We start from the raw sequence: 21,773 nt of genomic DNA, 5'->3' as shown, positions 1-21,773 counted from the left end.
TTAGAGTTGTAAGGGACTTTAGTCGACATGTGTTCCAACTTCCAAATCTCTACAATTTTTCTAATAATAATAGCTAGTACTTACATGGAATTTTAAGGTTTGAACAATGCTTTACAAATATTATCTCATTTAATCTTTAAACAGCCCTATGAGATGGGTGCTATTATTTTCCCCATTTTACAAGATGGGTAAAATGAGTTTAGGAGAGGTTAAGTGACTTGTCCAGGGTTATATAGCTAGTAAGTGTCTGAAGGGGGATTTGAACTCCAGCCTGACTACAAGTCATATGGCCTTTAACTGAATACCTCCAATGAGAGGAGACTCTAACTCCAAAGGTGTCACTGTGATTTTTTAGAAAATTTTTGCTCAGGGTGGCTAGGTGGTGCAGTGAGTAGAGCACCCACCAGCCCTGTAGTCAGGAGGACCTGAGGTCAAATCTTGCCGCAGACACTTAACACTGTGTGACCTTGGGCAAGTCACTTAACCCCTATTACCCTTCCTTCACCCACACAAAAAGGAAAAAAAAGAAAAAAATTCTTGCTCAAATGGGAATTGGATGGACTGAGTATAGGAGAATAGGTGTCAAAGTACAATAGTTATAAATTAATTAGTGAAAGTAGGATCCTGTTTGGGTTTTTGTTTGTGAGTTTAAGAAAAGTTTTATTTAAAAAATTTTAAAAAATATTTTAGCAATTTTACTTTCAGATAACAAAGCATTGGCTTGATGAGTCTTTTGCCTACAGTCTTGGGGTCTGACTATACTTTGGCTTGCTTCTAGCAACTCCCCACTAACTACTGATGAGGGGGAATTGGAAAGGTATCTATCAAGTTAAGGGATACATGGCCCAACTCCCTAAAAGGTGCTTTGCACACAGGATGCACTCAGTAAAGAAATGTTCATTGAATACATTTGTTGAGTAGAGGTCATGTCTATTAAATTTGTAATGGAGAAACTGTCACTAGGAGAGAAACCTTAGACTCACTTATGTAACAGGGTAGAGAAAGGAAATTCAGAAGGGAGGACAGTAATCAGAGAAGTGACAGAAGGAGTTAGAGGAAGAGGGAGGAGCAAAGAACTGATTTGGGTATCAGGAGCCTGAAAGTCTGGAGACTGCTGGGAAGTCCTGGGGCTCAGAAACTCAAGAGTACTGGGGTGAGGGGTAGGGTCTATGTTCCAGATCTTGGAATAGAGGTCGGAGAGCAGAGCTGGTACTAGTTGTTTTTCCAGGGAATGGGGTAGTAGAAATAGGAGGGGAAAAAAAGAATTTGCTTAAGTGGAACCATGGAAGTAAAGTCAGAGAGGAGTAAGGAAATTTACATGGATTTTTTTGAGAGCCAGGCCAAGGAAGAACAGACCTTTGAAAGGTAGGTAAGGGATCCAGTGACACAGGTTCAAATGGACCCACCTCTTCAGTAAGGCAGTCCCTGAATAAGTCTTATGGGAGGCAAGGTGGCATAGTGAGAAAATTGAGGCATCTGAAAAGAAGAATAATTCTCGCCTCTAACTGTGTAAGCAAGACTCTGCTTGGCCAAGTTTCAGTTTTCTCATCTGTAAAACATTTGGTACTCAATCATGAGGTTGAATCAAATGAAATAATTCGAGTGTAGTACTTTGTAATCTATAAAGTGCTACCAAAATGCCAGTGATGATGATGATGGTGGTGGTGGTGGTGATATTTTTTTCTGAGTTAGACAAGGCCAGATTCTCTATGTAATGTGTACATGCAATTTGCACATCTGTATATAGATTACTCCCCAGTATATCTCCTGGGAAGGTAGTTCCTTGAATGAATAAAAATATATAATTACTTCTTATGTTTTAAGCATTGTGCTAGGTTTAGAAGATACAGACAGAAAAGTAAGACCATCTCTGCCCTCTATATAGACTTAGAGCTAGAAGGGCTTATCATGTCTAACATCCTTATTTTGCAGATGGGGAAACTGAGGAGCAGAGAGGTTTAAGTGACATGCCAACTTTAAAATGTTAGAGAAATATTCATTGTTAGCATTACTTTCCTCCAGGCATTGTGCTGGGTACCAAGAATACAAAGGCAAAAATGAAAGTGGGGATGGAGTGGGAGGAAGAACTGAACTCCACTGGCAAGGGAATGATCAGGGAACTCTCCTTATCAGCTCTCTATTGCCCTCACAATACACCCTTGGCCCCGATTTGCTCCAGTACTGACCAAGAACAGACCCAGAATCTTCCTGGGTCACCAGATTTCTGAGGGGAGAGTTGGGCTTGGTAACCTGACCCACCCGAGTCCTACAACCAGCTTCAAACAAGTTCGCCCTCAGCTGTCAGGGTCTTCATAGTGGGAGTAGGGGAAGGGAGAACACACACACACACATACACACACACACACACACACACACACACACACACGAAGGTCGTTGAGCCAACACCTGTGCCTGGAGAGGTAGCTTTGTCCCAATTAACTGGTACCTGTCACAGGCCAATGTTCCCTTATAGTAGCATGAAGGAAAGCAGGCCAGGGGATTATTTTATATATCTCCTTTATTTAAAAAAAATGGCAAGGCTTTCTACTAAGTCAGGATGTCTCTTGGAGATTTCCTCTGTTTGAATTAGAGGCTGCTTCTGAGCCCTCCCGACAGCGGGAGGTAAGCACTTATCCCGGCTTCGCTGCTGTCTCGCCCTCCGTCTGTTCCGCTCACAAAGCGGCCTCTGATTTTAATCAAGGTAACCTCGGAGTGACTTATAAATGGACAATATATAATAAGGGGAGGAATCAAAAGGAGAGCGGGGCTTCCTGCCTGCCGGCGAGGTCAGCTCTCACATTACAGCCGCCTGGCGCTGAATGGCAGCGAGGGGAAGGTGACGGACCATCTGCTTTCCTTCAGGTTTCGGGGGGTGATTTCTGAAGCTGGCCCAGCCTCCTCTCTCGTGCCTGCGTTCCCTCGGCGAGTTTCTCTTCTGTATTTGAATTCATTTGATCTCCAGCAAATTTTTTTTTTTTCTGCTCATCGAATCTGAAATGAGACCTGGGCAACTTTGAAGCAGCTTTCGCTTTCCTAACCCATCCCTAATTAATTATTTTTCTGTCTTCGGGACCAGCCAGGCAACAGCTTCGGACAACAGTCTGGAGCGGAGCTAAGTGGGGAAAATGATGAGCTTGGTATTGGGGGGACGCGGGGCTGGATAAAGTTCAGCTCTGTCACCGGACTTTAAAAGATACGACTTTGCTGTAGGGCAAAGTTGAGGTTTGAACACCGGGTCCGATGATGCTCAAACCTCTGTAAAATGGAGGGAATGAACTTTAAGTCCCTTCCATCTTGAGGTCTATAATCTCTTGACAAGTTAACCTCTCTGGGCCTCAGTTTCCTCATCTGTCAAATTAAGGGGTGCTCTCAGGTAGACTCCTATCCAGGTCAAGAGGGATAATCTTACAAGTACTAATGAGTACTTGTACTATTCCTCTCTAAATCTTGAAGGAACTCTAGAGAATGCTTCATTTGACAGATGAGGAAACTGAGGCCCAGAGATGGTAACTCTGTAGTAAGATTATCCATCTTGACCTGGATAGGAGTCTATCTATTCCAGCCTCTTAATTTGACAAATGAGGAAACTGAGGCTTAGAGAGTTTAATTTGTTATAAAATTATAGACCTCAAGGACGAAGGGGCTTAAAGTTTAATCACTCTATTTTGCAGAGGAGGAAACTGAGGCCAAGAAAGCTGAATTAATTTGTTCAAAGTTAAAGTAGGATTTGGATCCAGGTCTCCCAACCCCATATTCAGGGTTCCTTTCACTCTTATACTTTCTGTTTTAGGTCCAAGATCCTTAAAATGTCAGCTTGCCAAGGAAAAAAAGCAAAATGTAGTTGTTCCTAGGTCTTCAGGACCCACTTCAGAACAGATATAAACCCTCACTGATTTCCTCTTGTGTAGTATGTATATAGGCATTGTGGAGTAGTGGGCAGAGATCTAGACTTGGAGTCAGAAGGACCTGCATTCAAATCCTGCCTCATACAAAGGTTGTGTGACCCTGGGCCAGGCATGTAACCTTTGTGTCTCAGTTTACTGTAAAATGAGGAGATTGGACTAAGGGCCTCTAAGGTCTCTCCCAGCTAGGACCTTAGGATAAGTTATTTGAACTCTTTGCAGTCCAGTTTCCTTATTAGTAAAATGAAGGTATCAGACCATATAACCTTGAAGGTCCTTTCCAGATCTAAATCTATGACATTATTTTACTATCTTTCTACCCTATGGCAGTGGAGCAGGGGTGTCCATTATCCAGAATGGGTGGTCACTGCCAGGGATCCCCCTGGTGGGAAGAGGGGAAAGGAATAAGGGAAGAAAGATGTTATCCTTGACTGTCTTAAAACAGAAAGTGAGACCACTTGAATTTTCTTAAAGGAAAAAAAAACATGCTATAGAGTTAGCTTGTCGAAAATTCATGAGGACTGATGATTTCCCCAAGGATGATTATTCCACAGTGCAGAAGAGGCAGAATCTGCAAAGCATTCAGATCACAAGCAACACCCCTATCCTCCCAGTCTGTAGGAAGGAAAATAAGGGTGCCCTAAAAGATGTAGAAGGCAAAGTTCAAGTGGGGAGAAAAGAGCCAAATCTCAGAAGTGGAAGGGACCTCTTTGGCCAACCTTCAAACCACTAGGAATACCCTCTATGTCTCATCCCCGAGGAGTCATCTGGTCTCTGCATGAAGACCTCTGCTTCTCATGGACTTCGTTACATCCCAAGGGCATCTCATCCACTTTGAGACAGCTCTCCTTGGTAGGATTTTTTTTCCCTGACATCCAATTTACATCTTTGCAGCTTCCACCCATTCCTTCTCATCTTCCCTTCTGGGACCAAGAAGAACAAGATTCATCTCTCTCTCCCCCTTCATTTTGAAAAAAAGAACCCTCTGATTTAATTGTCAAGGCAGCTCCCTCTACCAATGCCCTCTGCTGTCCCTTCTCTGCAACTTATAGTCATAAAGAATTGCCTCTTTTTCACTGAGAAGTTAAGTGATTTGCTCAATTTTACCTAAGTAAGTATGTCTCCAGAGGCAGGTTTGTTGAAGCCAGATGTTTAAACCACACTGCCTTCTCTGTTACAGCCCTGCAGTACTCTAAGACAGGCATCATGGTTCCCCTCAGTCTTTCTAAACCTTCTAATTCTTCCTTGTTGTTATTCAGTCACGGCCAACTCTGTGTGACTCCATTTGGGATTTTCTTGGCAAAGATACTTGAGACGCTTGGCATTTTCTTCTCTAGCTCACTTTACAGATGAGAAAATGGAGGCAAGCAGGATTAAGTGACTTGCTCAGGGTCATAGCTAATAAGTATCTGATACTTATTAATAAATATTAATAAGATACATAGCTAATAAGTATCTGAGGCCAGGTTTGCACTCATGAAGATGAGTCTTCCCGATTCCAAGCCCAGGGCTTTGTCCACTATGCCACCTAGATGAGTTTCTTTCAAGTGATATTTATTTGGCATAGTTTAGAGACTGTTCACCATATCAGTTTCCCTTTGGCAAGGTCCTTTCTAAAATGTGCCACCTAGAGCTGACTGGCTTTAGTCACAGCATATTCCAGATATGATTGGACAAGAGTAGAATGCAGCAGAACTATAGCCTTCCTTCCCCTCACTTGCACCCCATTCTAAACCCTATGCCTCTCCTACAGCCTAGATTTTGAGGACCATAGAGGCCATCTGATCCAGCCCTCTCATTTTATAGATGAGGAAACCGAGTTACTGGGAAGGGAAGTGACTTCCCAAAGGTCACCCAGGTATTAAGCTGAGATTCAAAGCCAAGTTGTTTGACTCCTAGTCCAGCAACCTCTCCAATACTAGGGTCAACAATGAATAGATCTCTGGACCTGGAGTCAGGAAGGCCTGAATTCAAATCCAACCTCAGACATTTACCAGCTGTGTGACCCTGGACAAGTCACTTAACCCCTGTTTGCCTCAGTTTCTTCATTTGTAAAATGGGATGATAAAAGCATCTACCTCCCAGGGTTGTTGTGAGGATCAATTAATATAACAGTTATAAGCCATTTAGCACAGCCTCTGGTATATAATAGAATATAGAAGTTGTTCTGGTCATATAGAAGTGTTAGTTGCTTTCTGTCACTGCAAAATTCAAAGAAGACAAAGTACTTGAAGGCTCATTTGGAGAAGGCCATGGGACCAGAATGCCCTAGGAGGAGTTCCTCTTTAGGCTTGGATGGTTTCAGAGTTCCCTCCCTCCTCTCATATCTGTGAGTCTGTGAAGACAAAGAGAAGGATGATTGGGGAGGAGACCCATGAGGAGATCACTGGTAGACTTTTTGTCATCATTCTGGTTTTGTCAGAGTCCAGAAGACAGAAGCTAGAGAAAGAGAATGACTAAGCAGAGAGTTGGTTAGGGCAGCAGATTTCAATCCTGGCTCCCAGACTCATGTCCCTACGCCTTCCACTTCATAGGAATGGGCATCAGAAGCCTTCTATGGAGGCATTTCCAGATTCCTCATTACTATGTAATGAATTCAGCCAGTCTCTTTATTCTCCAATGGATCTCCCCTCACAGAAGCCTTCGTTCTCAGAAATAAGATACACCCAAGTTAAAAGTCACTTTGAAAATAAAATCAGGCTTTGATAACATCAACTCACTCCCTATTCTAGCTTCAGTGTTTGCAGGATGTCACTCAGGGAAATTACAAATGCTGCAATGTACTAGGAGGAATGCATTAGAGAACATGTCCAAGAGGTTCTCTAAGAGTGGTGAGTCAGAGCTTCTAGGGCCCTCCTCACTCCCCGAAACTGAACTCTTGAGATATCATTTGGGAGGGCTAGAGAGAATCCCCTTGGGAAGCTTCCGCTGGTTATCATTTGGTTTCAAATGTACTGTCTTTACATGAAAATGCTTCTCACCTTTAGTCATGTTAAAAAGCTAATTTTTAATTTTAACTGTGTTATAATGCTGGTTCTTAGCTTTATTTTCCCCCAACTTAATAGTATTTTATGTTTTCAGTTAAAAGTAAAGATAGTTTTCAACATCCACTTTTATAAGATTTTGAGTTTCAAATTATTCTCCCTCCCTCCCTTTTCCCCAAGACAGCAAGCAATCTAATGTTATACATATACAATTATATTAATCTTATTTCCACATTAGTCATGTTGTGAATGACACAAATCTTTACTTTAACCCCATTATAATGCTGATTCTTAACTTTAACCGTGTTATAATGCTGATTCTGTACTTTAACCATGTTATAACTGATTCTTTAACCGTGTTATAATGCTGATTCTTAACTTTAACCGTGTTATGATGCTGATTCTGTACTTTAACCATGTTATAACTCCGATTCTTTATTTTAACCATGTTACAATGCTGATTTCTTTACTTTAATAATATTATTATAATGCTGATTCTTTAACCAAGTTATAAAACTGATTCTTAACTATCTTACAAAGGTAATGCCTTTACTTTAACTGTACTTGTTGACTTCTATCACTCTAGAGGTAAGAAGTGATCCTTGTGGGGGGATTACTTATTTTTTCTAATAAACTAGGAAATCTATGGTCACTGGAGGAATTTGTATAGGTCATCTGGTCCAGCAACGTCAGAGACAGGAATTATTAAAGTTCCCATTTCATCGAAGTGCCTTATGGTTTACGAGGCAATTTCCCTGAACTGTGGGGATCTCTGTGAGAAGAGGCTTCATGGTCATCAAGTTCAACCTGTCCCTGAATAAAAATCCTATCTATAATATGCTCACCAAACAATCATTTGGCCTCTTCTTGAAGCTACCATCTCCCTATTTCTGTTGAGAGAAACTCTGCCCTTTCAGCTTTGTAATGTCAAGGATAATTCTTAATCTCTTCCTCTCCATTGCCCTCAAAATCCAATTTGCTGCCACATATTTTATGCCATAATGTATAGACAGGTAGATAACCCAATGGATAGAGTTCTAGGCTTGGAGTCAGGAAGACCTGAGTTCAAATCCAGCCTCCGTTACTATGTAACCCTAAGAAAGTTGCTTTATATCTACATGCCTCAATATTTTTCCACTGTAAAATGACTATTAACATCTACCTCCCAGGGTTGTTATGAAGACCAAATGAGATAATATTTATAAAGCACTAAGCAAAGTATTTTAAAAAATGCTTGTTCCTTTCCCTAAAGTACATTATAAAACCTTGCAGTGCTACAGGAATGTTAGCTATTATGATCATTAAATCTTGTTGCAACTACTTACACAAAATTTCTCACGTCTGTCCCTTGCTTTCCACTTAAGTGGCCACCACATTAATTCAGATCCTTTCACCAGCACTATTTGATTGCCTTGTTATTGGTCTCTATGTTTCCCCTTTCCGATCCATTCTCCACACAGTCACCAATGTTGTTAAGTCATTTCAGGTTCTCCAGCTCTTCATGACTCCATTTTGGAGTTATTTTGCCAAAGATCCTGGAGTGGTTTGCCATGTCCTTCTTAGCTCTAGATCTGAACTCAGTCCTTTTGACATCAATTGAGTACTGTTCCCACTAAGCCTCATCATTCAGAACATGTCAGCTCAAAGGGTATAGATGATACAATTAGATATTTTCCATAATCACAGGCATGACTAAAATGGAATAGATTGTAAGAAATTCACACTTCTGAGCTTCAGTTTCCTCATCCATAAATCCATTGCAGGGTCTGATAGGGTTATTCTAAGAAAAAGTTTCCTCAACATTAATTCTACATTAAAGTGGAATGAGCTGTGTCTAGATAGAAGATTAGGGAGCCTGAGAAGTCTTTTAAGTAGAAAAGGGATGTGGTTAGATGCTAGGAAGATAGTATTGGCTGCTAGATGGCGCCATAGTGGATAAAACACTGGGTTTGGAATCAGGAAGAATCATCCTTCAGAATTCAAATCTGGCCTTAGAAAATTACTAGCTGTGTCACCCTAGTCAAGTCACTTAACCCTGTTTGACTCAGTTCCTCATTTGTAAAATTAGCTGCAGAAGAACATGGCAAACTGCTCCAATATCTTTGCCTAGAAAATCCCAAAATGGGGTCAAGGAGAGTTTGACTGAACAATAGCAAAAATGCCGGATGATAGTATTTCTCATTGATTTCCTTTCCTAAGATGGATCCTGATACCCAAATGGAGAGGAGATCCTTGACAAAGGCTATAGCTAAGTTTTATTTTTGAGATTTTCCCAGTTACTGTGGATTGAAAACCAAAACCAAAACCAAAACAAACAATAAACAGAGAGAGCATGAAAAAGCCTTATATACCTCTTTCGGGTCAGATAAGATGAATCCAGGCCCACCTGGGCCCAGAATAGAGTTGAGGTAGGGGGCCCTTTGACCCATGAATCTACCTTACTTGTTCCTCACAGTAACCCTGTGCTGTTGGTACTGAGGATTTTATAGGCTCCTTCCAGCTCTTAGATCTATGAGCCTTTAAATCTAAAAACATCATTTGACCAATGAGGAAATTGGGGCATATAGAGATTAGATGATTTGCCTAAGTTGCAGAAGGGCCAAAAGCAGAATGTAAACATATGTATCAACCCCTCTTTAAGTCAAATTCAAGTTAATTCAATTTAATCAGCTTTTATTAAATACCTCCTGGGCAATAACAACTAGTAGCATTTATAAAGGGTTTTAAGGTTGGCAAAGTACTTTACATATGTTATCTTCAATTTATCCTCATTACAACCCCATGAAGTAGGTGCAATTACTATACCCATTTTACAGATGTGAAGCTGAGAAGGTAATTTGCTCTGGGTAGCACAGCTGTGTTTGAACCATATTTGAACTTAGTTGTCCTTGACTCCTAACCAACATTCTGTCTACTGGGACACCTAGTTGCCCTGACAAGATAATGAGCTAATTGCTGGATATAGAAAAAGTAAAAATGATTAATATCTTTGTCATTTAGGAGCTTGCATTAGGCTGTGGAAGGGATCCAACGTTTACACAGATGAGTATTTTCAAGATTGGCTGTTGCCCTTCGTTCTTGGAGAGGACCAGTGCTAGAGTCAAGTTGCAGAGTTACCGATCAGACCAGTACGGGCTCAGAATACTCTGCCACAGGTTGGGCACAAACAGTCCTTGTGAACATTTGGGGTACATTCTCTAAATTTGCCAATCTCAAGTTTCCTTTGAGATATTTCAATTCTGCTTTGCTCATAGAGCACAGCACCTTCTCTGATGAGGGCACACCATGCTGAGCGGTCCTGTGCCAGTCTCCCATGTATATTCAAGATAACTTGTAGAGGGAGGATAGGAGGAGGAAAAGGGAGATGCAGTCCAGGCACTGGTGAATGGCCATGGAAGTAGGAGACTGAATACTATGATCAGATAATAGCAAATGGGCCAGTTTGGTTGGGATGCTGAGTCTGTGAAGTGATACAATAGGAAGGAAAAAAAGCCTAGAAAGGTAGGAAGATTGTGAAATTGAAGCTCTTTAAAGCCAAGTTGAACTATTACCATTTTACCCTAGAGGTAATAGGAAGCTAAGGTTCTTATGCAGGATAATGGTCGGACACAGGTTTTCTTGACTCCAAGTTTGGTGCTCTGGAGGCCCCTTGGATGCCTCCACTGGAACCTGGGGACTTAGTTTCCTCCTCCCCAGGCACTCTCCAGGCATAGTTCTGCTGGGCCCCTCAGAGAGAACAGGGGTGCCCTGGTTGGGGGAACATTCCCTTAACCTTACTCTCACTTTGGAGACAAATGCCTCCTGGGATTTAAGTTCAAAAACAAGTTTGGGGAAGATCTGTAGGTGATTGTGTTTTGTTTGGGGATTTAAAAGGATTACCCTCGGAACAGTTTCCCCCCTGCCAAGGTGGCTGGGGCCTCAGGTGTGAAAAGGCCTTTAATAAAGGGAACTGTCAGAGACCCATACAAATTGCTTACAAACCAACAGGGCTGGAAGGAGGGGGTCGGGATGGGGGCCTATTGACCAACTTCCACAAGTTTTAGGAAAACAAATGCTTTACATTCAAAAGGCGAGGTGAATACTCCAGGAGTCAGGAAGTTTCTGCCCTTTACTTAGCTTTCCCTCTCCCTAATTCACTAGAGGCTGGATGTGAAGGAACCCAGTTGCTTGAGAAGAGTGTGGTCTCCTGGACTTCCTACAACCTTTCTGCCTACTATTCCCTCTTACTCAGTCCTGACCGTGCCTTTTTTAGCTAACAGAATGCTAGGCCTAGGGGCCAGAAGACCCAGGTTCAAATCCCACCTCAAACACTTACAGAAACCCATTAATTTTTTTGGATCTCTTCTATATAAAACAAGGAGAAAAAAATCCATAAGCATTTGTTAAATTCCAGCAATGTGTCAGACTCTGAATTATTTGGTGTAGAAACACAATGACAAAATCAAAACAGTTCTTGCCCTCAAGGGGCTTGCATGAGATGGAAAGGGGAGATATACATATGCATAAATATATAGAACAAATGTGTGGGGACATTGAATAGTGCTACTTCCTTCTCTCCTTCCGACACCAGTCTGGGGGGCAGGATTCACAGATAGCACACATGGATGATTGAGTTTAATTCAATAGCATTTATTAAGCACCTACTGTGGGCTGGTCTGGGTCATAGAAGAATGGGCACATTTGATCTGCCTCAGGGGAGGGACACAGAGCTCGCCAATGTTTCCTAGAAGACAATGATCCCTGCTGGGTACCCTGGATGCAGAAGCAAAAGGAAACAGTCCCAGTTGGTGACCTACTTTGAAAAATAAAAGGTCACTTGCGGAAATAAAAGGAATGAGTAAAAAAAAATACAAGGTCGTTTAGAGAGGGAGGTCATTAACTGGAGGGATGAGTCTCATTTGAGTGCAGGAGATGATCCTTGAGCTGATGTAAAAGATGGAAGGATGTAAAAGATGGTGTGAGGTGGAGGTGTGGGCCGGGTGTATTCTAGGCATGAGGGGTGGCCATTACAAAGACTTAGAGATGGAGATGGACTGTCCTGTGTAAAGAACAGTGAGAAGGCCAGTTTTGCTGGACCATAAAGGGCAGGATGGGAGTAATGTGTAATACCTTGGCAAGGTAAGTTGGGGCCATATTGGGAAGGATTTTTAAAGCCAGAGGACACATCCTTGCCCTGTGGCCCTGGGCAAGTCACAACCCCTAAGTGCCTCTAGCGAATTATTTGATATTACAAATTGTTGTCCTTGACTCATTTTGTGTTGTGTCTTACACTTGTGACCCCATTTGGGTTTTTCTTGGCGGAGACACTGGAGTCGTTTGCCATTTCCTTCTTCAGCTCATTTTATGGCTGAGGAAACTGAGGCAAACAGAGTTAAGTCACTTGCCATTTCCTTTTCCAGTTTATTTTACAAATTAGAAAATGGAGGCAGAGTTAAGTGACTTGCTCAGGGTCACACAACTAGTATGTGTCTGAGGCTGGATTTCAAGTCTTCCTGAATCAAGACCCATCATTCTGTATCACCAGAATGCAGTAATATTTAGTAGACCCTAGCTGCTCCTGAACCCTTTCCTGATTCTGTGAAGTCCCCAGTGCCTAGAATGGACTTCTTCCATACCTTTACCAGTTAAAATCCTTCCCTTCCTTCAGTAATAATAGCTAACATTTATTTTATTTACTTATTACTATGTGCTATATACTTTCCAATTATTATCTCATTGGATCCTTGACAAGAACCCTGGGTGGTAGATGATATTATTATCCCCATTTTACAAATGAGGAAATTAGAGTTGAGTGACTTGCCCAGGATCCCACAGCTAGGATGCATCTGAGGCTAGATTTGAACTTGGATCTTCCTGATTCCAGGACCAGCACTCTATCTACTGTAATATCTAGCTGTCTCCACAGCTTAGCTGCCTCTTCCTCCTGGAAACCTTTGGTTTCCCCCAACTAGATGTCAATTTACCTTCCTAATCTCTCATTCCCCTCTGGCTCTATGTACCTAAGTGAATTTTATTTCCTATTAAAGCTATTCATGATCGTGCCTCATAGTCCAAATAATAATTATAATACCTGAGAATTATGGAGGATTGTAAAAATCTCAAAGCACTTCATACTTTATCTCATCTCATTCTTGCAACCACCTCATGAGGTAAATACTACAGAGAAATTAAGTGACTTTGCCCAAGATCACTTAAGTGTCAGAGGTAGAATTTGAACTCAAATCTCTCCTGACTGAGTCCAACACTCTTTGAACTAAATTATGCTCCTATGAAATTGTGAACTCTTTGAAGTATGTCAATGAAATAAATCAACAAACATTTATCAAGCCTTTACTAAATGTCTAAGACAAAAGTGAACCAGACCCTGCCCTCAAGGATCGTCTATTCTAATGGAGGAGAAAACGTGTACATAGAGAACTATATGCAAAAATAGAAGGTTAAGAGAGAGGGCATTGAAAACTGGGAGAATGTTGGGGAAGGGGGGATGATGAAAGGATTTTTTTTATAGAAAGTGGTGCTTGGATTGAGTCTTGGAGGAAATAAAGGATTCTAAGAGACAGAAGTGAAAAGGGGGTGTCTTCTAGGCATGGGGGACTGCCAGGGTAAAAGCATGGAGAGAGGAGATGGAGAATCACATGTAGGGAAGAGTGGGAGAGAGTAATGCTCCACCTTATAGTTTAATCAGTAGTCTCTTTCTCATGGTAGATTTAAAGTTGCTGAATGAATGAATAAATCAATGATCTCTCTAAAATCTAGCTCCTAAATCTTCCGTTTTCTTCCTAAATATTTGTTAGCCAGATTGCTTGTTCCCCTGAGCAAAGGGATCAAGGGCTGTATACTATGGCTGGGGATGGGAGATGCTAGAAAGAACTTAGGGGAGTAGATTTGGAAGGGGAGGGGACCTTAGAGACCATCTACTCTCACCCCCTTATTTCATAGATGAGGTCAGTGAGGCCTGGAGATATGTCACTTGCCCAAGGTAATCCAGGTAATAAGGGGCAAAGTCAGGATTTGAATTTGCTTACTCTGACTCTAGGCCCCTCACTCTCTGCCACACAGGATAAAGTTTCATTATATTAAAGGGTCCTGATGCGTTAGAATCTTTTCCCAATTAAGGAGATCTGCACTGGTAGGTACTAATAAGTATTTATTGCATTCAATGTAATCAACCAAAAAGTATGTTTTAAGTGTCTGCTTAAGGTGCTTTATTAGTTATCAGGAAGACAAAAGATAACCAGGGTTTCTAGGTGGTAGAGGGGCAGCTAGGTGGCACAGAGGCCTGGAGTCAGGAAGATTCATCTTTGTGAGTTCAAATCCAGCCTCAGACACTTACTGTGTCACCCTGGGCAATTCATGTAAGCCTCAATTTCCTCATCTGCAAAATGAGTTGGAGAAGGAAATGGCAAACCACTCCAGTATCTTTGCCAAGAAACCCCCATATTGGGTCATAGAGAGGGCTGAAAAAATGACTGAATGATGAAAGACAAAAATGAAAGGAGCCTGGCCTTTAAGGAGCTTACATTGAATGGGGGAAACAATGGAAGATTATTAATTTAGAGCTGAATCTAATCCAACTCCCTCATTTTACAAAAGAGGAAACGGAGTCAAGATTTGAACCTAGGTCCTCTGACTCCAAATTCCTTCCACTTTCCTCCCTCTACCCTCAGTCTTTCTTTCTATGCATTGGATGATCTATTTTACAGAAAAAAGTATAAACCAATGTAGGTAATTCATTAGTAAAGAAATAGAAAAATACATAAAAAAAATATTGAAGGTTTAGGAGGTGCACAGCCTTGTAGAATAAAGTCAATCCAGTGGGTTCTGACGTTAATTACTTCTTCTCCCTGGTGCCTCGAGGTCCCAGGAAATGCCCTCCTGGAGGATGATTTGAACGGGTGGAATTGGGGGTGAGAGTGTGAAGTGTGTTTTGTTAAATCAGCAAGTTCATGTTGATAAATGTGCTCTCAGGAGCTAAAGGAAAATTTAAAACCATTCTTTTTTCTAGTAATTCTTCTAGCTTGATATTTCATACTAGCTGGCAAAAGCCTGGGGATGGCACATAGTAGGTGCTTAATAAATGCTTGCTCTCCCCTAATACCCCATACGCCTGGTGTCAGGGCTTGCTGAACCCTTTCTAGGGCTGGTTAACCTTCGATGTCCAATTGGTCACCCAACTCTCACCTTTGGCTCGAAGAAGCTGCACCTTGGTAAAAACCATCTTGGGAGATGGGCTAAACCAGGTTGAGGGGAATTGACTGGCCTCAGATCTGTTGGGGACCATCCACTCCACAATACTTTCTCCCAGCAGAACAGTGTCTGAAGCAGGCGGAGCTATGGAGCATGTAGAACTTGGTTGGACATAGGAGAGCCAAGGTCATTCAATGCATCCCAGCCATCCTGACTCTTATCTTGACACTGAACTTCTATGACTCTGGAGGAGAGAGTGAGGCAGATGACTTCACTTAAATCCAATTAATGCACAAGTCAAGACATCACTGGTGATGTCATCAGGTCTTCTCTGAAAACAAATGGGAAACAAGCAACAGTAGATGCTTATTCATCGACTGTGGACTGCAGGAGGCCTCTGTAAGCATGCAGGCTGAGTTGGAGAATCGTAGAGTTAGATCTGGAAGAGACCCCAGAAAACATCTAGTCCAATGTCCTTATTTTACAGATGAGGAAACTGGTTCCCAGAAAGGTTAAGTCACTTGTCCTAAGTCATGAAGTTAAATGGAAGATCTTGGATTTGAAATCAGGTTATAGGGGTCAAAGATCTTGAGCTAGAAGACACTTCAGAGTCATCTGATCTGACCCCCTTATTTTAAAGATGAAGAAACTAAGGCCTGGGGTGGCTAGGTGGCACAGTGAATAGAGCACTGGCCCTGGAGTCAGGAGGACCTGAGTTCAAATCTGACCTCAGATACTTAACACTTACTAGCCACGTGACCTTGGGCAAATCGCTTAACCCCAAATGCCCTGCCGTCCCCCCCTCCAAAATGCAAGAAAAGGAGAGAAAAGAAAATAAAAAAAAAGAAAAGGAAAGGAAAGGAAAGAAGAAAAACCAAGTCCAAAGAAACATCAGTGATTCGTCCAATGCGTCATTTGTCAGAGGCAGGATTTGAACCAAAGTCCTCTGATTCCAAATTCAATGTTCTTTCTCCTATACTGTACTTTCTATGTGGGCCACATGGGGCCATGGAGCTATGGGAAGTGCAGATATGGGGTTATCTAACACATAGGAGATGTCAGGGGATGTTGGGTATCTCAGGTGTGGAAAGTAAAGGGGAGACATAGGGAGTTTAATGATAATAAGAACATAGCTTTAGAACTTTTAGTGTCTTTAGAGACCATTTCAGTCAGATGCATTTGAAAAAGACTAAACAATAAAAGAGACCATGTAACCTAATTCCCTTAATTTTATATTTCAGGAAACAAGTACAGATAAAGTGAATGACCTGTCAATGGCCACATAGATAAGTAAGTAGCAGCATCAGGATGTGAATTCAGTTATCTGAATCTAATCTAACTCTTTCTAAAGGAATGGGCCACACTCTTCTTAGTTCTAAGCCTCAGTTTCCCTGTTTGTAAAATGAGGAGGGGTTGGTCTAGATTGCTTTGTAAGGCCCCTCACATTTTCAGATCTATGAGCCTATGAGTCTTGGGTGGAATGGCACTTTATTAAAGTGGGGAGGGGGAGCAGGAGGGGAAAGAGAAAGGAAAGGTAGCGGAGAATGTGCAGCCCAGATGGGAATAATCAGAATTTCTTCCACAAGCCCAAAGTAGCCTGGATTTCTAAGTGCTTATATCGCCACCTTGTGGTCATCTGTGGAAACTTCAATCAGGTTGATGGGGAGAAACTTCCTTGACTGAGAAGCCAGTGTTGGGTTTTAGCAGAACTAACTGGTACACTTAGACTTGACCCATCTCTCCCTTGAAGGATTGGGCTTGAGAATCGGGGAGAAGGGGCAGTGTTTTAATGTCTGGGAGAATGCTTTTAGTCCTAAAAACTCTCTAGACTCTAAAAGGGATAGTGCCTAGGCAGCTGACCCAGACCAGTCCAACAAGAATTTTTAAAGCACCTACTATGTGTTAGACACCTTGGAAATCCAGGCAAAAGGGAACCACACAGTCCCAGGAGCCTAAATTCTTCTGGAGGCTACAACATGAACAAAAATGAGTTAATTCAAGGTAATTTGAAGAGAGAGAGAGCCCGAACAACTGATAGGGACCAGTAGGGCTTTCCTGTAGGAAATGTCCTATGAGCTGAGCTTGAACAGGAATAAAAATCAAGCCCTCCTCCACATTCAATGGAAAAACTTCCCAGTTTGTCATCACGATGGGTAGGGGGATACAAATAGACTCATAGGATCATAGATTTAGATCTAAGAAGACTCTTAGTGATCTTCAAGTTCAATGACCCACCCCCTACCCACTCTACCCATTTTGCAGATGGAAAAATTGAGGAGAGAAGGTGATTTGCCTGCAGTTAGGAGATACCCATCGGTGGAACTCCCAGGAAGATGGACTGATCTGTATTTCTTACAAGAGTATTATGTGGCATGAATAATAACAGCACTAATTCATATTTTTTGTTTTTGCTTTTTGGAGGGGAAGGCAGGGCAATTGGGGTTAAGTGACTTGCCCAAGGTCACTGGCTAGTATTAAGTGTCTGAATTCAGATTTGAACTCAGGTCCTTCTGACTCCAGGGATGGTTCTCTATTCACTGTGCTACCTAGCTGTCCTTAATTCATATTAAAAAAAAGTTTCAGTATTTTCCCCCCCCACCTCAAGTCTTTTAAGTAGCTGGATCAAACATTGCTATACCCATTTTACAGATGAGAAAACTGAGGCTCTGATGTAGGAGTGGGGAATGGTTTGCTGAGAATATCTACCTGCTTTTCTCCAGGTACCCAACTTTACTTGCCCTGCCCCCTCTTCTGCCCACCTCTGAGTTCCCCTCAGAAGAAGCTCTGCCCATACCCTCAGATGCCAAGCCCAGAGCTGATTAGCATGGAGTATGAGCTTAGTAGAAGTATACACTAAAGGACTCTACACACTTTCCTTATAAATGTTGTAATGTTCACATTCATTTCCTGAATCCAAAGCCAGTTCTGAATCCACCACACTGCTTCTTTGGCAAATGGAAAATTGATCAAAGGAATATTCTTTGGCAGAGCAGCATGAGGGCAACAGACAGAGGGGTGGTGTCAGGATGCAGTGGGAAAGTGGAGAGGTCACTGGCTTCGGAGTCAGTAGCCTCGAGTTAGAATCCCTGCTGGCCCATCTATTATCTCTGTGACCTTCAGGATGGTCTTTCATTTTTCTGGGTTTGTTTCCTTCTCTGTAAAGTGAGGGCGATGGACTAGAAACCCTCATGGTCTCTTCTGTCTCTAAATATGTGATACCATGAGCATTTAAGTCAATCTGACAACATATTCAGCCCATACAGTGTGTAGGGCTGTGTTTTGGGTACTAGGGATGGTTGCTGTTGTTCAATTGTATCTCTTTTCTATGCCGTCTGGGGTTATCTTGGCAAAGATACTGGAGTAGTTTATCATTTCCTTCTCCAGCTCATATTACAGGTGAGGACACTGAAGCAGAGTTAAGTGACTTGCTCAGGGTCTCACAACTAGGAAGTGTCTGAGGCCAGATGAATTTAGGAAGAGCAGCCTTCCTGACTCTAGGGCCCATGACTCTATCCACCATGCCACCTAGATGTACTAGGGTTACAACTATTAAAAATACAACAATACTATTTTGTCTCTGCCCTCATTACTAGTAGGATCTGACTTGGACACAAATAAACATGAATCAAAGTGGGCTGTGACCAGAACAAAAGAGAGATTTAGGGAAGGAGAGATCCAGAAAAATCAGGAAAGTTTAAGGAAAGAGAACACCACTTCCTGGAGATGGGGTGAGGATTACGGCAAGCTTCATGGAGAGGAGGCATTTGAGCCGAGCCCTGAAGGAAAAGAAAGATTTAGAGGTTAGTTAGTCAATTAGTGGACAGTGAGTTAACAAGTATTCTTTTTTTTTTTTAAGTGCCTCCTAAGTTATAGTGATGGTTGTGGGATTACAAAAAGAGGCAACTACTGTCTCTACCCTCAAGTAGCACACATTCTAATGGGGTGGGGGTGGGACAACATAGGGAGACAGCTATAAGAGATATCCAGTATAAATAGAGGGAAAGCATTAGTTATGGAGGCAGGGGTGGGAGAGAAGCTGGGAGACTGGGCAAAGGTTTCCTATGGGAGACCTGGGACTTGAAGGAAGCCAGGAAAGCCAGGTGGCAGTCCGAAGGGGGCAGAACATTCTAGGGAAGGTGTGTCCTATTTTGATGTTTGAAAATACAGCCTCTGTTTCCTCAAGAAGCCATGCTTACTTTGATATTTTCTTAAACTCCCATAGGAGATCTCAATTCATCATTTTCTATGTCTTTAACCCATGGAAATAGGAAAGTATCCCCAATAGCTAACCTTTGTACCTCCTGCTGCAATTTATGCCTCTCTCTTCCTGATTTTTAGAGAAGAAATAGAAGTGGGGGGAAGGTACCTATTGTTCATACAAGAGCCACTGTGATTATTAAGTTATGTCTGAGTTTTCTCTCCTCTGGGCAAAGCAATCTTTATTCCTTTAGCTTGTCCTTGTAAGGTGCACTTCCTAATTCTTGCACCATTTTGGTAGTTCTCATCCCTGTCATTGGTTCCAAGTTTTCCATACCCTGCTTTAGTTGGGAGACCTCAGATGCCACCATGGAAGCCACATCATCCATCCATCCATCCATCCATCCATCCATCCATCCATCCATTCTTCCTTCCTTCCTTCCTTCCTTCCTTCCTTCCATCCTCCTTCCTTCCTTCTTTCCTTCCTTCCTTCCTTCCTTCCTTCCTTCCTTCCTTCCTTCCTCCCTCCTTCCCTCCATCCTTCCTTCCTTCCTTCCTTCCTTCCATCCTTCCTTCCTTCCATCCTTCCATCCATCCTTCCTTCCATCCATTTATCCATCCATCCATCCATCCATCCATCTATCTATCCATCCATCCATCCATCCATCCTTCCTTCTGTCCATCCATCCTTGTTTCTGCAAGGTTTAAGCTTCCCAAGGCATTTATATCACCAAGTAGACATGATATAACTGCCCCTCACAACATTCCTGTGGGCAAGCAAGCAGGTGGGCGGCCATGTTATTAGCCTCCCTGAGTCTCAGTCTTCCAATCTGTTAATCAGACCTAATAATACCTTACTCTTAGAGGTGTTATTATGTTAGATCCCATTGTGCCCAATTCCCAGATGGGGAATCAGAGATAGAGGTGGCTTAGCCTGCCTGGGGCCACAGGGGATCTTATTAAGCCATTAATGTTTTTTTTTAAGTGTTTTGAGATCCTTAGATGAAAGAAACTTATAGTCCAGAGTGTTATTACCTGGGTTATTACTTTTCTAAAGAAAACTTTGAGAATTGCTTGAAACAGAGAGAATTAGGGTGCTCCATTTAGTGGCCTGCCTTGTCTGTGGGGGTCTCAAAAGATCACAGATTAAAGAACTGAAAAGCACCTCACATATTGAGCTTGGAGATCAATGTAGCACTCCACGGAACAATAATGTATTGTAAGAAAACTTTAATGGAAATGTGTTGTAGGAGGTATTATATAAATTATATGGCTAAAACTACCCTCTCCCCCCCCCCCGTTTAGTCAATTCTAACCTAAGCTAGGGAGCTAGGTGGCATAGTGAATAGAGTGTGGGACCTGGAGTCGGGAGGACTCAAGTTAAAATCTGGCCTCAGATACTAGCAGTGTGACCCTGGGCAAGTTACTTAACCTTGTCTGCTTCAGTTTCCTCATCTGTAAAATGAGCTGGAGAAGAAAATGGCAAACACTCCAGTATCCTTGCAAAGAAAACCCAAAGTGGGGTCACAAAAGTCAGACATGACTAAAATGACTGAACAACAACCCCATAAACTAATTATCGACAGGGGAAACAAATATTAGCTTTTACGTACACTCCCAAGTGTACCTTTTGTCTTTTAGGCATGTATTTGTTGGATGGGAATCACAGATTTAAGCTCAACCACAGACTGAACTCTTTACAAAGCACCAGAGAGATCAAATCCTCCTACAGGGGGCTCACAACAAGAACTGGCCAGCTAAATTCCCTTCTGATCCAACTTTCCTCATTCAGGAAACAGAGGTCCATACAGGGTAAAGTTATTTGTCCAAGATCATATAGGCAGTAAGTGGCAGAGCTGGGACTTGAACCCTGGTCCTCTTATTCCAAATGCAGCATACTTTTTATTTTACAGGTCTTTTTGTTTTTTAAATTAATTTGTTTTTATTCTGAATTTAAATTTTATAAAATAAAATAAATCCAGTACATTGGAAAAGAGAATTATGCATGAAATTGCAAATCTCTATTACATAGTTGGCTTTCTTTTAAAGTTTGTAACAAGCTCACCATGTAACTTTCAAAGCTGTCCTTCCTTCTGTTCTCTTCTATACATTTAAAAATACTCTGATGATTCTCCTTTATTTTCTATTCTCTATTATTTCTTTATTATTTTATAGTTCTGCTCCCTCTCTAATTCTCTACTTTCACTAAAAAATATGGAAAAATATCCTACAACAAATATGCATGTTCAAGCAAAACAAATTCCTACATTGGCCATGTGTGAGAATATATTATTCCTTCTGCACCTTGAGTCTATCACCTCTGTATCAGGAGGTGGAGGCCTCCTTCATCATTGGTCCCTTGGGATGATGGAAAAAGTCCAAAGGATTTTCTGTACCAGTGGGAAAAGGTGGAAATACCACCAATGGCAGAAATATCACCAATGTCTACCACCAGGCACACAGGACTAAGTGTATTATCCTGGATTGTTGAGGTCTGATTGGA

The sequence above is a fragment of the Petaurus breviceps genome, unplaced genomic scaffold (assembly GCF_028583685.1).
Source record: "Petaurus breviceps papuanus isolate PSGF00001 unplaced genomic scaffold, PetGlider_PUasm1.0 101, whole genome shotgun sequence".
Taxonomy (NCBI): Eukaryota; Metazoa; Chordata; class Mammalia; order Diprotodontia; family Petauridae; genus Petaurus; species Petaurus breviceps.
The sequence above is the reverse complement of the archived record's forward strand: the minus strand, read 5'-3'. Positions refer to the sequence as shown.